This window comes from Lepidochelys olivacea, assembly GCF_965140295.1.
Source record: "Lepidochelys olivacea isolate rLepOli2 genome assembly, chromosome: 4".
Classification (NCBI taxonomy): Eukaryota; Metazoa; Chordata; order Testudines; family Cheloniidae; genus Lepidochelys; species Lepidochelys olivacea.
The window spans coordinates 30,594,650-30,610,806 of NC_140414.1; the positions used below are offsets into that span (position 1 = coordinate 30,594,650).

A 16,157-nucleotide genomic window follows, 5' to 3' on the forward strand; every position below is an offset into this window, starting at 1 on the left:
AGTATGGCCTTTCTTATGTTCACAGTCATGCTGGAGGGGCATAACAAGTGGAATCCCAGAGGGATCAGTTCTGGGTCTGGTTCTGTTCAATATCTTCATCAATGATTTAGATAATGGCATACAGAGTATCCGATGAAGTGAGCTGTAGCTCATGAAAGCTTATGCTCAAATAAATTTGTTAGTCTTTGAGGTGCCACAAGTCCTCCTTTTCTTTTCTTTTTTCTTGTAAAGTTTGTGGATAATACCAAGCTGGGAGGGGTTGCAAGTGCTTTGGAGGATAGGATTCAAATTCAAAATGAACTGGACAAACTGGAGAAATGGTCTGAAGTAAATAGGATGAAATTCAATAAGGACAAATGCAAAGTACTCCACTTAGGAAGGAGGACTGTGGAAAGGGATCTGGGGGGTCATAGTGGACCACAAGCTAATATAAGTCAACAGTGTAAAGCTGCTGTTGCCAAAAAAAAAAAAAAAAAAAGTGAATATCATTCTGGGATATAATAGCAGGAGTGTTGTAAGCAAGACACGAAAAGTCATTCTTCTGCTCTACTCCTCTCTGTTTAGGCCTCAGCTGGAGTATTGTATCCAGTTCTGGGCACCACATTTCAGGAAGGATGTGGAGAGTGTCCAGAGAAGAGCAACAAAAATGATTAAAGGTCTAGAAAACATGACTTATGAAAAAATTGGGTTTATTTACTCAGGAAAAGAGAAGACGGAGAGGGAACATAATGGTTTTCAAGTGTGTAAAAGGTTGTTACAAGGAGGAGGAAGGAAAAAATTGTTTTTCTTAACTCTGAGGATAGGACAAGAAGCAATGGGATTAAATTGCAGCAAAGGCGGTTTAGGTTGGCTTTTTGGAAAAACTTCCTGTTGGGGTGGTTAAGCACTAGAATAAATTGCCGAGGGAGGTTGTGGAATCTCCATCATTGGAGATTTTTAAGAGCAGGTGGGACAAACACCTGTCAGGAATGGTCTAGATAATTAGTCCTGCCACAAGTGGAGGGAACTGGACTAGATGACCTCTCAAGGTCCCTTCCAGTTCTACGATTTGATAGCATAATAGGGGAAAATGGCTTCCGCAGCAATGAGTTTGATTCTGATACTGCAGAGCTTGCATGGAAAATGTAACTGTAATTATGTACTCAGTAGTAAGTAATGCACATGCTACCAAATGTAGCCTTTGACTTCATGGAGTTGTGCCTGATTACATCAGGACTGAACCTGGCCCAGAATCTTGGACATTAATCATGTTTTATTGAGAGATTTAATGAGGAGATGGTAAGATATATTAAGTAAGTGGATGATCAGTATCTCTGCTAAATAAAATAATGCTGTTTGACAAAGTGCATATGGTAACTGTCATTTTCCTACTTTAAAAAGCAGAAGCTTTTTCTAACTGGCTGATGTAGCTTCTTTATTTTCTATTCACTGTGAACTAAGGGCTGCTCTAAACAGCAAAAGGTACTGTTTGGGGGGACTGCATTATACTATGCATGTCTTAGAGAACAGAGTTTGGTATTGTCATCTTAAGAGGGGGTTAAAAACATGTTATGGGACCATAGGATGACCACGTAACAGGTTTTGTAGCATATTTTATATACTTAGGAAAGAGCAAATTATGTTATCTGACTTCATGTCAAAGTACATTTTGCTGCATAGAAGGACCATAAAAATAAGTCTACTACTTTAGTACAGTAGAATAAAGTAACATCTTCAGTCAGCAACTGGGAATAAATTAATAAACTGGCTCTGCAGACTGACTTGCCATTGTGAAGTAAGTCAGGCTATCGAATAACAAATAGATTTGATCAGGTTGTTCGAGTGAAAGCAATGCACAAATCTCAGGATCACTTCGCTCTTCAGATGACAGAACGCTAATAGTGTTGGTTTGGAAAGGATGCACAGTATTAGCTTCTAGAAGATTGAGGATTATGTTGAATTCTGCACAGACAGAAAGGGAATAATTTTGTGTCTCCTTGAATGTTTATTCACATGTGATTACTGGAAACTCTCCTGTGCAGACGCTCACAATATCTTAACGAACTGAAGGAGGATCACTGCGGTGTTCAGCGCTCTGAGGTCAGGGCGGTGAAAGCATGCTGCAAACTTCGCCAGAAGGCTTGAACTTTGCCAGGACGCTTGTGGTTTCATCTGTTTACCTCAGCAGTGACAGAAGATTTAGACAATTACTTATCTACTGCTGGTGCTGCTGACAGCCCCAAACAGTGTCTTGTCAAATATACTACATCTCCTTTATTAGGAGCTATGTATTTTGAGTGTTTTATAAAACTGTTGTTATAATGAAAATTGATATAGTGACTGGTGTCTGAAGTGATCCCCTCAGAAAAGACTTGTCAGAGATGCTAATGAGAAGAGAGAGACCATCATCCTTCTCTCTTATAGCTCAGTTCAGTGGCTGCTAGCTCATAACAGCTCGGAAGGGCAAGCCTCTTGGGCTCCTCCCTTATGGAGATTAGTCTTGCATTTTCAAGGGGAAAAAAATCATAAATGTTCCTTGCTCTTTTGTGGCTGCATCCATCCCTATTTCAGGGCAAAACCCTTGTTCTTATCAGTTCCAGTTGTCCTACAGACATTTAATTACCTATGTTGAGGAAGGTGCTGTCCTTCTCCCTGTGCTACAATTTGGAAAAAGGCCTGCATAATGCTGGACATCATTCACCCTCCCCTTCAATTTATTTCATCCTTTGTCTTTATCTGACCTTCCCATCTCTTCTTACAACTTTTCCCCTCACCATGCACCCATCTCTGTCCTCTCTTTCTCTCATCTCTTCCCTTCCCTCTGTCCCATCTCCCCTCTCTCTGCCTTCTCTTGGTCTCCCTTGCCTTTTTGCTTGTGCATTTCCTATAATGGCATATTTTCTCCATTCCTCTTGGCCATTTTTTTCTTTTTCTGTAGCATCTGGGCACAGGGAAAAACAGAAGAGAACGCCAGAAGAGATGGAGCTGAAATTCCTCTGCTGAGGTGGGAAGTGCAGGTTCATAATATGGGATCCACCAGCATTATGGTGGGCCATGACTATGGTGGGCAAAACATGTGGAATTTGAGCTGTCTGAGGGTAACTCATGAACATGGAGTTCCCAAAAGCGGAGCATGAGAAGGCTTTCTTGCAAGATTGCCAGTATTTTTGCTTCTTACCACAGCCAATAAAAAGCCTTTCTCATAGTATTTCAGGACTGCCGGCGCTAGTTCTAGCCAGGGCCCAGAAATGAAAAGATGCATGAAAAGGAGAAAACAAACCAGATTTAGCCCAACATACCAGGAATGTAAAGAAAGGTTCAGTCCCAGAAAGGGGTGAGGGGTCAGGTGGAGGAGGGTCATCTTGTTTTTGTAACTGGTTTGCCCATTCCTGTATATGAATTTCCAAAATCTTGAGGTGGTCTGTTCCCCACCTCTCCCATAAATGATACGTTTTTGCCAGATGAAAAATAAATTAATTCTAATGAGGCTGGGGAGGAAGAAGGGAAATACAACTGCACATGTGATTTTAAAAGGAAATAATTTTCTATTATTATTATGATTAATTCCTCCCCGTATGTCAGACCATCTCAGTTCTTGGTTTTGGAATTCTCTCCCTTGTGGTTAGTCAAAGACTAATTTCAGGGTGTGGTATAAGACTCTTGGCATGTTTAGTTATTAGCTTTCAACATGATAAATAGAATTGTTAACAGTATAAGTTATTTTCTATAAGAGTAATAAAAGATTACTTAGATTCTAAGCTCTGGGGGCAGGGACCATTTTTTTGTCTGTACAGTGCCTAGCATGATGGGCAGGGCTGCGTAGTGCGGGAAGAAAGGGGTTAGTTTGCTCCAAACTCCTGTTTGAGAGGGCCCTCAAAATGAAGGAGGAGGGCAAATTTTAGTGATTGGTATTGTGACCTGGCACATGGAGTCAAAATCCACCCAGTTTTTGGCATACACCCTGCTTCACCAGGCCCAGATCCCACGGTTGCTGTCACTGGCATTGTTGTGGTGAACCCAAGGCAACCCACTAGGCCAAGAGCCTGTAGGTAAAAGAGGGGTTGGGGATCAGGGAGAAGTAGGTCTGGGAACAGTTCTGTGGCCCCAAGCAGAGCCCCTGCAATCCGCACAGTGACAGCAGAACCCCACAGGCTGGGGCCCTTTCCTACTAACCATCCCCACCCCTTTTCCTCAATTCTATTATCTCCTAAATAATTTTTTGGAAGGGTGGGGGAGGGGGCTAAGTGTCAGCTTTTGCCTCAGACCCCCCCAAACTTCTGTGCAGCCCTGACACTGGGGTTCTGGCCTCTGGGTGCTACCAGGCTACAAGTGCTAGTAAGGGAACACAGCAGGTAGGAGGCAGAATAGGTTACGATTTGCAGAAAATTCCCATGTTGCTATAAACATTATTTCTTTTTACCCAGTTATAACCCCACGTTGTCCATTTTACCATCAACAGTGTGGTTGCTCATCCGCTCCAGACTGTAAATTGCTCCACTTCTCTCAAATCTCTTAGCCTTGTCAGCGGCATTGGCAGCCGTTTGGGAATAAGCTGTGGGATGCGGCGGTGTGCTATTGGGCTAGTGATTTTTTACCAGGGCGTGGCAGGGTGGGTGGGTAGTCAATGCTCCAGTGACCGTGCCTGCATCTGAAGAAGTGGTTTTTTTTTTTTTTCCCCACCCAGGAAAGCTTATGCCCAAATAAATCTGTTAGTCTTTAAGGTGTCACCGGACTCCTGGTGTTTGTGGCTACAGACTAACACGGCCACCCTTCCCATACGGAGCGACAGTAGTTTTCACTGCAGAGAAGTTACTTTCAAAACCCCTCAGCGCGAGAGGCAGATGAGCAGGCTCATGGGTGCAGCCATCAAGCACGGACTCTCCCCTCGGGCAGCAGCAGCGCCGCTGGCTGCTGGCAGGGTGGCCGCCGAGTCCCGCTTTGCTATCGGGCTGTGCAATCACTAGTGGGAGCTGGTGAGGGCAAGCGCGGAGAAGGAAAAAAAACAAAACAAAACAAATAAAACTGCAGCGCCTGAGAGAACCTGGCGGGGAGAAACACCACCACCAGCAGCGGACCCAACTTTGTGGCGCGGAGGCGCCGCGGCGGCAGAGAGCGACGCCTGCTCTCCGTCCCGGGGCCCGCGGACCCAGCGGCGGGGGCGGCCTGGCAGCCGGTAAGGGAGCTCCCCGCCGGCCGCGTTCTGGGGCCAGCGAGCTCCGGCAGAGGCAGGGGTGGGGGGGGGGCGGAAATGCAAAAGCCCCCCCCCCCCGCAAGAGGGTGGGTGGCTGCGCTCCGGGGCGGGGGCGGGCCGCTTGCTCCCGAGCCGGCTGGGGTTTGCGTGCGGTACCTGTGCCCTGGCAACCGGCCCCGAGGCGAAGCGGCGCTGGGATGCTGCAGCCGGGACCTGGCTGGAGGCGGAGGCGCCCTGCCGCTCGGGCAAGGCGGCGGCGGCGGCGGCTCCTGGCAGTCGGGGCTGGGGCGGGGAGGGGAGGGGAGGCAGCGAGCGAGCGAGCGAGCGGCTGCAGCAGCGGGACCAGGGGACTGAGCCTGGGGGGGCCCCCGCCCCGCCCTTGGTGATTGCCTGTGTTGGGGCTTTTCAGTGTGTGTGTGTGGGGGGAGGGGGGGTTCTGACTCTGAACTAAGTTTTCCACCCTAGGCTCCTACTGGCACCCCAGAGAGAAGCGCCCTGTTTCTCCCAGGTGCTGCTGGGCCGCCCCGCTTTCATTGCCCTGGGAGCTGACGGTGCTCGGTCGCGCTGCAAACCAGACCACTGCTAGCGTGGGGCCCCCCGCAAACGGATTTAGGAGCCCACCTGTTGGTACCCAGGGTTGGGAAATGGCGGTTTGGGGGGTGTTTAAGTAGCTGCTAAGTGTGGCTTGCATGTGGAAATGTTGCGGGCAAAAGTGTAAAGGGGTTTCGGTTGATATCTCCGTGTTCCTGAGATCAAATCAGCTGCTAGGTTATTATTTGGTACTTGGCGTCCCCTGCCAAGGGGCTGGGTTGGCAAGGGGTGGAGATAGGTTGTTATGCCGCTTTCCCCCCTTCCCCCGCCACTCTAATCTTTTTATCATATCACTATTAAGTTGATTGTATTGATAGCTTCATGATTGCACTTAAACCATGCCACAGAATGGACCTTAAAGACTGCAGAAATTAATTGCACCTGTGCGTCTTATTCCAGCCCGCCCCCTACCTGTTTTGATCAGAAGAACTTGGTACAGTGTTTTCAATTCCTACTGGAGCATAGTCTATGTTTTCCAACCTGCCTTGAGCTGCCTATCTGACTAAATCAGATCAGTGATAATGATTTTTGGCAGCTCCTAGGGATTTCGCGGGGAGAGCTTCCCCTTTAACACCATAAGCTGAACTGCTCTTGGAGAGACATTAGTATTATTAAGGTGGAGAACGAATGACTCACTGTGCACTCAAAGGTGCCTGTGAAGGAACACAGAGAGAAAAGTCTTTAAACTATCCAAAAACACCTAAAAATAAACATACTACAATTGCAAAAACATCTGTAATGTTAGCAAAGAAGCATCAGCTGAAGAGAGGTAATTGTACTCAACAATGCAAAGGGGGCTGTTAAAGGACAGGATATTGGCTAAAAAAAGTTGAAGTTAATTTAGGCAATTTATGTGGAAATACCACTGAAATTGTAAATCAGCAGCTGGATATTAATGGGATTCCTACATCTATACTCACCAAATATATATCCAATTTCCTAATTTTGCAGCTACATTGGTGACATTTTTAATCCTGTTCATTGGTTGGAAAAAGCGGTGGAAGTCTCATCTAGTGACCTTTGAGTAACCATAAGCCAAAGTATAGGTGTAAAGCCTCCTTTAACATTTTTAGTGGTCATATAACTGTGTTCTAACTGTAAAAAGAATATTCAAAGATTTGCAATTGTACATGACAGAGTTCTTCTAATCCCTTTAGAAACATTTGCTGTAGAGATGTTTGCTGAGAATATGGCATTTTGGCTTCAAGTGCTTTAATGTCATTTGGTAAATCATTGTAAAATCATGCAAAACAACTGCCATCTATTCTGTAAGTTTGCCATTATTGTAGTGATGTTTTGCATGTAAAGCATATTTAAAATTATACAATACGTTTAATTTACCATGACTTCAAACATAGTTTATAATCATGCAAGTAGGGCTCTTTTTTTTTTTTTAGTTTTAAATTTAACTTAATGCAAGAAAATTTGAGACAGCATGTTATTTGTCTAATTTGAGGGGCTGTTTAGTAAGCCACTGGATCCTTTCCTTTTGGTCACATGTTACAGTTTGGTATGATCTCATTACTCCTGTGTCGAAAGCTGTTGGTGCATTTTTAATGACACTGAAATGTGCTTTTAAATCAAAATGTCTGTCAAGATAAAACTTGTTTTATTGTGGAAGATAATGGAGAATGCTGTAAATTGATGAAACAAAAGTAATTCTTTCTCTCTCTCACTCTCAAGAATGCTTCACTCGTTGTTTATAAATAAGTTTTGCTCCACATAAAATACTGACTTATAGTGCTCAATTTTCTGAAGTTCTGTTTTGAAAACAGCGCTTACCCAACTCATTGCTAGCTGACTGAAGAGCCCGATAAGAGAGTTTCACTTGCTACAGGGAAAAAGTAAACAGTTAAAATGTACATTCAGAACAAATACATACCTGCTATACCCAGCGTTATTTTCTGACAAATAATTATATTGAACAACTTTTAAATATATATTTTTTTCAAAAATTAAAATGACACTAAACTAGAGATGGCTTGTGGAAAAGTCAAGGAATGCACAGAGGTGTTATACTTCCAAATTTGACTTAGTGCTGATTACATTATTGGTAATAAAAGGCAAAATTCACGCCATGCAGAGGGCCAGCAAGAGGTCTCTGCAGCACTTGTGTTCCACTTCAGGTCTGGTGCATAGTTCCTCTGCACACGAGTGAGTTTCACCCAGAGCTTTTTTTTTTAATCGTTAGAATGCAGTATATTCAGTGTTAGATTATGCGGTTAAGTTATATGGGTCACCATATTTAAATGCTGTGTTATTAAAAAGACCTTGCAATTATTTTAAAAGAGGGAATACAGAATAATAAATTATGGGGCTTGACCTTCTTCCCATGTCTTCGTAATTCCATTGACTTCAGGTGAGCTACTCCTGATTCTCACCTATGGGAGAGGAGAATCAGGGTTTCCAATTCTGATTTTTGTAGGTACTTCCACCAAATGCAGACCCCCACTTTGTGTGTAAGACGATTGCTTTGTGTGGAACAGCTATGGACTATGGCTCCATCCTGTAGTGTGTTGAGGCTGTAACCCTGAGCCAGCAAAGCACTGAACAACAGGCTGAACTTCAAGCGTGTGAGTCGTCCAATTGGAGTTAGTGGGTTAAAGTTCAGCATGTGCTTAAGTCCTTTGCTGGGTGAAGGCCAGAATGCTCATTATTTTTCCTGATTGAGCCCTCAGGTCTTGAAATTTTCTTGCAAGAGAAATGTTACTGGGTGGTAACATTAAGTGACAGATTCACCAAGAACAGTTCACAAAGCCAGAGCTTTCTAGCCTGTTTGTTTCTGGATTTGTTTTCTATGCATTATTTCCTAGAAAACACAAAGTACAATATGTAAGTGATCGCATCGATCGGCAGGTGTGTGGAAATGGTGAGAGTTAGAAGAAAGCACTTTTTCAGGTGGGATATGTGAGTTCCTACTAATATGAAAAAAGTAATCTTATTTCTCACATGTTTACAATCTTTTCTATTTCTAACAGAACTAATGACTCAGGACTTCCTAAAATAGATATATATCTCTTAGATTTTAAGCTCTTTGGGGCTGGGATTTTCTTTTTATTGTGTGTCTACACAGTACCTAGTACAATGGGGATGGCATCTCTAACCACTGCTACGATACAAATAGTAATAAAAACCATTTTGCAGTACCTGATTTCAAATTTAATTAATCCTTGGATGCTTCTGAAGACCTCAATTAAACTTCTGAAAGGTATTCTCTCTCAATAATCAGGCAGCTCTAAGGGCAGAATATTGCACTAGTCCACTTGGATAAGAAACTGCTATAATTATTCCACTTAAGGAGTTAGAAAATTTAGATAGGTTTCAGAGTAGCAGCTGTGTTAGTCTGTATTCGCAAAAAGAAAAGGAGTACTTGTGGCACCTTAGAGACTAATCAATTTATTTGAGTATAAGCTTTCATGAGCTACAGCTCACTTCATCGGATGCATTCAGTGGAAAATACAGTGGGGAGATTTATATACATAGAGAACATGAAACAATGGGTGTTACCATACACACTGTAACCAGAGTGATCACTTAAGGTGAGCTATTACCAGCAGGAGAGCGGCGGGGAGGGACGGACCTTTTGAAGTGATATTATCTGAAATGGGGGGAAATGAAAGAAAGATGTAGTGTTTGTATAATGTTGCTTCCCTCAGTTTAGGGGCAATGCATTTCTCTTCATAGTCAGGATTCAAATACCTGAGGCTAAACACAGGGCCTAACCCTGCAGAGATTTACACAGGTTAGTAACTTTGTACCTGTGAGTAGTTTCCTTGAGCTCAGAGAAACTACTCAACTGAGGAAGGTTACATGACTAAGCATTCACAGGATTTGGGCTATATTTCGTACCTGGCAGCAAATGTAAAAAAACTCGTTTTACCACATGTCCAGGAACATTCCTCTGCCTGTAGCTTTGTGTATCTGCCATGGAGTTATCTTTGGCCACAATATGAACTGCTGATAGAAATGAGTGATTCTGATCTAAATGACAACGCTTCTTAAAACTAGACCCAAAACACATGGAGTCATCATATAGTAGCTCCTTTTTTGTATCGATAAACTACTGTTGTTGCATTGTCTGACATAATATAAATATTTGGCCTTGATGGGCAAAACTCTGAAGGAGGTGACTGGAAAACTCTTCATACAGCTATCAGTTCTAGTCCATTCATATGAAAACTGGTTTCTGTCCTGGTACAAGTTCCAAAGCATGCTTAGCCCTGACAAGAAGCACCTAGTCTTCATTCAAGAATCTGTATCCCAGTGTGGCTTAAAGAAGAGAAATATAACAACAGATAGAGGGTAAGAGTTTCAAAGGCACAAAGGGGAGTTTGGTGCCCAATTCCCGGTGAGCTTTCAAATCTCCCTTATAAATAATACAGCACTTTATATCTAAATATATCTTTATATCTACCACCCCAATTCTTCTGATGCATGTGAGAGGAAAGAGACTTGCATACCGTAGCTAATGTAAGGTGGGCTCTAGGTTTTTTAATAAGAAAACACTGTTAAAGTAACCAAAATATTTTTGAAAATATAATAAAACCTTGGTGTATGTTTACTCCTGCTCTTCCATGTGTTCAAATGCTGAGCTGCATTTCCTCTCTCTAAAACTTCAGCATTTAATGTAGTTGTCAAGAAATAGTGGCTTCATGTGGAATTGTTAGTTATTCCTTATGATCTGCTCAAGCCACTTTTAATTTTTGTGTAAGTGATCTTTTCTTTTCTGTAAGTAGTTCTAGTATGTAGACTTTTATATTGTTCTGCACATTCTTCTACCACACTGGATTAATCTCACTGATGCTTTTAGCTTGGACTCCAATATTTTCTTCCACTCGTCCAACAATTTATTCCCCCTTTGTAACAGGTAAATAGTAACTCTGTCTTTTGATTCTGCCTTTAGCTCTAAAAATGTGCAAGTGTTTGTGTACTCATCATTAATTTTTCAGTGAATTTGAACCTCCCAAAACATTAATACATAAATAGTCAGATTCAAGATTGTACTGGTTCCTAAAGAGGAACAACAAATAGAATAATATCTTTGTTATTTAGCATGCTGATTTTTGGCTCTTCAGACTATGCAGTGCTGGATGCAGACATATATTCCACCCCTGCCACTTTTCCCCTGCTTTCCCTTTCTCTTCAGTGTCCCCTTCACTTTTCTTTCCATCTCACTTATCCTCTCCTAACTAAATACCCAATGACATTTGCTAATATCATATTGTTCCCTTTTCTTGTGGGTTCTCCTTTGCCCACCCCTTTTCTATTTAGATTGTAAGCTCTTTGGAGTAGAAGTGTCTATTACTCTGTGTTAGTAAAGCACCTAGCACAATGGCACCCCATTCTTGGCCAGCCCTTAGGCACTACCATAATAAACGTGATAATTAATAATGAGTACAGATAGATCATCCTGTATCCTGTCTGCATTTCCTCTGCAAGTAAAACTGTAGCTTTTGCTTCTCTAGCAAAGGCTTTAATTCTTACCAGTTGCTTCTGCACTGGTGATGAATGCAGGGTGTCTGATCTCTTTCTTTTGGGCATTATCAGACACGATGTATCTCCTGTCACCCACTGGGCTGTGTGGAGAAATTGCACCATTTCATCCAGCGGAATATCCGAATCCCTTTGCAAAGGAATTATTGATTGTCTTTTTTGTAAGGAAAGGGATAAGGAGGTTGTCAGATTACAGAGCATCATACACACCTAAATTTGGGGTAACATTATCACCTTGCAGATGTCTGTCGTGGGTGTTAAATGTCGAGCTTTTAAACGTGTAGTTCATTATTTTAATTTTTCCAGAGCAGTTTCTCCTTGGTACTTCTCAGCATCTCGGGGGGCTCAGATGACAAGATAAACTACTCAAGATTGTTTCGTGCTTACCGTGATGTTATTACATCTCTTGATGAATAGTGTCAGGTGGCACAATTTTGATCTTATGTCCACAGTGTAAATTGAATTGTAACTCAATTGAAATTAAATGGAGGTACACCCCCAGTTTAAAAATTGAGATCAGAATCAGGCCCACAGGAAATCCCAGCAGGATTGTTTCCTGGGAACTTTTGCTTAGTCTAAACCTTTTTTGTTTTGTTTTAAATGAAGATTTTCGCAACTGAGATCATGAAGATGGCCTTCTCCCTTGCTGAGTTTACACCTTGTTATTCTGAAACAGTCATGCAAAGAGAAGTGGAATTCTGTATTCAGTTTACTTGGGATTTTTTACCTCCATTATGAAACAGCTTGAAAGGTTCAAATCCTGTTCTCCTTTCTCACATGATAGTCCCACTCAAGTCAATGACACTTCTCCCATGAGTAAAATGAGCAGGAAATTGTGGCTAAAGTGCTGGTAAAAATGACAGCTTGAGGTTCCATATTATTCTTTCTCTAAGACTCCAGATCAAATTTGTTGAGTTTAAAAGTCAAAAGTCTGACAATCAAGAAGTTTTCTTTGCCACTTACATCGGCACTGCTGAAAATATTTGTGCAGCCAGACCTGACTGTAGCTGATAATTTTGTGGTTACCAAGAGGTCCATGGTATTACAGTGACAAGTAATAGGTACATAGACAGCAGCAGAACACATCCGGTTAACTTCTAACAGCCATGAAATAGTTAAGTGCTAACAGTAGTGAAAACTTGTCTCTGTATTGTATGAAACAGTGACTAGCAGGGAGTCGCTATGATATGCTACATATGAATTAGATGGTATTTTATTTTTATATCTAAGTTACCAGGTTTTGTTTTGTTTAAAGTTGTATCCAAGCATCACTTAGAAATGCCAGCTCAGTTGATGATTTCCCTGCAGAATGGTGACCTTGCAGATGAAAGCTTGAATAGAAAAGGAGTACTTCTTTCCTTTTTGTCATGTCCTCATATATTGAACCAATTTATTTATAATTTTCCTTCCATATCTAGTTCTTGGAGTGCCATATTTTAATATAGGCCCTCTTTTTGAAGCAATGACAACTAAAATATAGGAAAATCATGGTTCTCTTTGATAATCTTCATTATTGTTTTGATTAATTTTTTCAGTCCTATGCATGAGTGTTATGTAGTTAGTATTTGACATTTTGTATTTTTGCATCAACCTAGTATCATACAGAGAAAATCATTGTAATAGGTGCCCTGTTTATGGAAAAATGTATAAATAAAACTTAGGTACATTCTCTCTCATGTGTCAAAACAAAATGCACAGTAAGGCAGCTTCTTTAATAATAAATTAACTCTTGTATGGCTTTACAAATTCATAACTCCTTATATGAATTGAACTTTGAACTTCATTGCCCTTAAAGTTATTATTTTAATAAAAATTTAAAATCAGCACGATGTTTTGCTTAAGTGGAAATACAGTATATGGGGACTTATCAGTGATGAAATAATATTCTAAATTTCACAACATAAAACCAGAGGATGTGTATTTCAATGAATAAAGTGTTTGGCTCATATTTCAAAGATATTGAGTTAAATCCTTATAAATATTAAAATATATTTTAATTTATTTTTTCTATGAACTGGATTATAAATTCATGTATTCTTGCCACTTTTCTAAAAAAAACAAAAACACAAAATTTTGTGTTCTAGGTGACCTAGAATATTTCAAATGTAAAAGCCAAGTCAAAAAGGTGAGCCTTATAACATATATATGTAAAAGCAGCCACATTAGAAAAGAGCCCTTTTAAAAGCCCTTTTATTCCCTGAAGCGACCAGCACTTTTGCATGTGCACAGCTTCATGTATGTATATATTTGCAGGATTAGGTCTTTAATTGGGATTAATTTAATTTCCCCCTTTCCAGATTAAGAGACTCCAGATCAATTAAAGATCACAAGGAGAGAGGACTAACTGGTCCCAACTGTTGTAATTAATTTGCCTACTGTAAATAGCTGTTTTGATGGATATCCCATTTTCAATATGCCAGTAACTTCCTTTGTCTGCTTTACCTTCTATTACTCTTACACAAATGTGGCAGAGGATTGGGCCCAAATTGTTCAAATGCTGCAGATGGAAATGTTTGAAAAACTATATAGGAGACACTATCAGTGGTCAAGAGGTTTCAGAGTAACAGCCGTGTTAGTCTGTATTCGCAAAAAGAAAAGGAGTACTTGTGGCACCTTAGAGACTAACCAATTTATTTGAGCATGAGCTTTCGTGAGCTACAGCTCACTTCATCGGATGCATGCCGTGGAAAATGCAGCAGACTTTATATATACACAGAGAATATGAAAAAATACCTCCTCCCACCCCACTGTCCAGCTGGTAATAGCTTATCTAAAGTGATCATCTCAGGTGGGCCATTTCCAGCACAAATCCAGGTTTTCTCACCCTCCACCCCCCCCCCCCCCCCCACAAATTCACTCTCCTGCTGGTGATAGCCCATCCAAAGTGACAACTCTTTACACAATGTGCATGATAATAAAGTTGGGCCATTTCCTGCACAAATCCAGGTTCTCTCACCCCTTCACCCCCCTCCCAAAAACCACACACACAAACTCACTATCCTGCTGGTAATAGCTCATCCAAAGTGACCATTCTCCCTACAATGTGCATAATTAGGGTGGGCCATTTCCAGCACAAATCCAGGTTTTTCTCACATCCCCCCCACCCCCATACACACACAAGAGGGTTGTTAATCACTTGATGGACATCCCATTTGATCAATGGAATAGGCAGATTGTACTGTTAAAAATTGCTGCTGATGAATATAATATATATATATATATATATATAGGTAGAGTAATTTTGTTTCAATTGTAGAGGATTTTGCAGAATAAAAGTATCCATTTAAATGTTTTGCTTTATGTGGCAGTTCTTAAGCTTAACTATAAAGCATTTCTTTTCTTGTAAAGGTTTAAGACCCCAGCTTACAAACAGAATTTGGGCTAAATTGTGCTTCCCTTTACCTACGTTAGAAGCCCAGTTCTGTAGTTAGTATGAGAAAGGTAGACAAAGAAAGACATGCCTGTTGGTAGTTACATAACTTTTAAAGCACACAAATAAAATGATTTGTAATCAGATATTTAAAAATCAATTCTTCCTTTATGTGCCTGCAAAGGTTTGCATTCAAGACTCCTCTTTTCCCCACGAAGAGAGGATCTCTCTTCCTCACGCACAGGCATGCACATCCATCTTTTCCAGACAGAGAGTATAAACATTTTTATAAGCTACATCTTCCCTAGCTAAATCGGTTCAAAGCGTATGGTGCTCATAGACTGTGTGTGTATGCACACGAGAAAGATTTGGACAGGACAAACATAATTAATCTTGCTTCTATGCAAGATGTATTTTGAAGGCAGGATATTATAATTGAGATTAGGTTAATTATCTGTATTGGTTACCAAGGTTGAATGTATAAGATTTTCCAAAAAAGACATTTATCTTCTATTATAACTGTCTTTTGTGCAGGCATTTGCAGCCTGGAGGAATCTCATTAAGCACATACAAACCTCACTTGATTCGCTTTGTCTAGAGGCAGGCCTTTAGGGGCCAATTCTGAATGGGGGCTCCCTGCACAGCCCTTAAGCACGTGTGCCGTCTCAATCACTTCAGTGGGTTGACACAAGATTGGGATCTAAAGATTTGAGATACACCTTTTCTAAAGCATTTTGAGATCCTTGGGTGAAGAGTGATGCCTAAATCCAATGAATTGTTATGCATAGTGTGCACATTGACAGTTATTCTGTATAGCAGCATTTCTCCAACTGGGCTCCGCGGACCCTGGGGGCCCCAGTGGGTACTTCAGGGGTCTGTGAGCCTCGCTGATGAACTCCTCCCCCTCTCTCTATCTCCCGGAGGCTACTAAAGCCAAACTGGGAGATTTTAGGCGCTAAAAGTCCAGCGGCGCAGCGGGGCTAAGGCAGCTCCCTGTCTGCCCTAGCTCAGCACCACTCCTGGAAGCAACCAGCATGTCCCTGTGGCACCCCCAGGGGGAGGGGTGCCGCCGACTCTGCAACTGTGGGGCATTGTGGGGGCGGTGCCCGCAGACAGGGGCAGTGTGTGGAGACCCTCTGACCCCCTGCCTAGGAGCCACTACCAGAGAGATGTGCCGGTCACTTTCGGGAGCTGCCCAAAGTAAGCGCCACCCAGCCAGAGCCTGCACCCCTCATCCTTTCCCACACCTCAACCCCCTGCCTCAGCCCAGAGCCTGCACCCCCTCCTGCACCCAAACTCCCTCCCACAGCCCACACTCCTACCCCAGCCCAAAGTCTGCACCCAAACTCCCTCCCAGAGCCCACACCCCTTCCAACACCCCAAACCCCTGTCTCAGCTTAGTGAGAGGGTGGGGAAGGGGGGGGGATGGAGTGAGCGGGGGCCTGAAAGAGGTGTGGGGGGGTGGGGCCTTGGGGGAAGGGGTGGAGTGGGGGCTGAGCAGGGAGGCTTGGGGGTCCCCGAAAGATTTTTTCG

At 42.2% G+C, this 16,157-nt stretch overlaps 1 protein-coding gene across 1 annotated transcript in view; it reads left to right on the top strand.

Annotated features, from left to right (window-relative positions):
- Positions 1–4,855: 4,855 nt before the first annotated feature.
- Positions 4,856–16,157, top strand: part of BMPR1B (bone morphogenetic protein receptor type 1B) — a 354,353-nt gene continuing 343,051 nt past the window's right edge. Inside the window, exon 1 of the mRNA XM_084626037.1 lies at positions 4,856–5,152. The gene's annotated coding sequence lies outside the window, so the exon portion shown is untranslated. The remainder of the gene's footprint in view (positions 5,153–16,157) is intronic.